Raw genomic sequence first — 1,372 nt, 5'->3', positions numbered from 1 at the left:
TAAAAAGTCTAGATTGTGTTGAAGAGATTGTTGGTAGGAGTAAGAAATAAAGGTGATTCTGGTGAGGTCTCAGATGGAAATTAGGAACACATTTTTGGAAAGTGCAGGAAAGGCCATCCTTTCTTCCACAAAGAATTTGGCCAAATGATGTTCTAGTGTTTTGTGGAAAGTGCAGGTTCAGAGTGATAAATTTGGTTATTTAGCTGAGGAGATTTCTAACCAAACTGTTGAAGGTATGGCCTAGCTTCTTGTAGTTGCTTTAGTAAAATGTGGGAAGAAAGATAAACTGAGGGAATTAGTAAGCAAAAACAGAACTTGAAGCTTTGAAAAATTATCAGCATTTCATAGAGATTATAGGTGCAATTTACAGATTTATTCAGCTTTCTCAGCACAAACCAGGAAGAGAGATGAGATTATGCCAGCATAAACACTGTCATCTTGGACTACAGGGGACACAGATAGGACAGAAGGAAGGAAGGCTGTCGTACTTCTGGGATCCTAAGGGGTGAGGCAGCAGAGTTATCTGGCTGTGAACACACGTTACCCTTGAAGAAAAGGCAAGACTGATCCCAAAGGAGATTTATTTAGCAACGGGGCTGCCATTCGAACTGCAGGCCCAGAGGATACAGGTCTGGGGAGCTAAGATGTCTCCTCAGTTCGAGAGTCCAGCTGCTGCCATCCAGTGCCTCAGAGGCATGGCTGCTACCCAGGACCGATAGGGCCAACGTGGTGATGCTGCCTCCCCAATGGCCCTAGAAGGCAAGCCTGCTAATCCACCGGGCCAGGAGGGCAGAGTGCCAAGCCAGAGACAATTCTTGAGCCTTAAAGTTCAACAGAATTTGTCTTTATAGGTTTATTTTATTTTATTTTATTTATTGAGACAGAGTCTCACTCTGTTGCCCAGGTTAGAGTGCAGTGGCTCAATTTCAGCTCACTGCAACCTCCGCCTCCAGGGTTCAAGCATTTATCTTGCCTCAGCCTCCTGAGTAGCTGAGATTACAGGCACGCACCACCATGCCTGGCTAAAGTCTTACAGGTTCTGAACTTGCTTGGGACTCATGTCCCTGTCTTCTTTCCAGTTTTTGCCTTTGGAATGGGAATGTCTGTTCTATGCTTGTCCCACTATTATACTCAGGAAGTACATAACTGGCCTGATTTCATACATTCACAGCCAGAAAGGAACTTTGCCACAGAATGACCCATATCTCAAGTCTCACCCACACCTGATTTAGATAATATTTATTTTGGGTTTTTATTATTGTGGTGGTGGTGGTTGTGGTTGTTGTTGTTTTGAGACGGTCACACTCTGTCGCCCAGGCTGGAGTGCAGTGGCACAATCTTGACTCACTGGAAACTCCGCCTCCCTGGCTCG

The sequence above is a fragment of the Mandrillus leucophaeus genome, unplaced genomic scaffold, assembly GCF_000951045.1.
Source record: "Mandrillus leucophaeus isolate KB7577 unplaced genomic scaffold, Mleu.le_1.0 Scaffold79, whole genome shotgun sequence".
Taxonomy (NCBI): Eukaryota; Metazoa; Chordata; class Mammalia; order Primates; family Cercopithecidae; genus Mandrillus; species Mandrillus leucophaeus.
Note: the sequence above shows the minus strand (reverse complement) of the source record.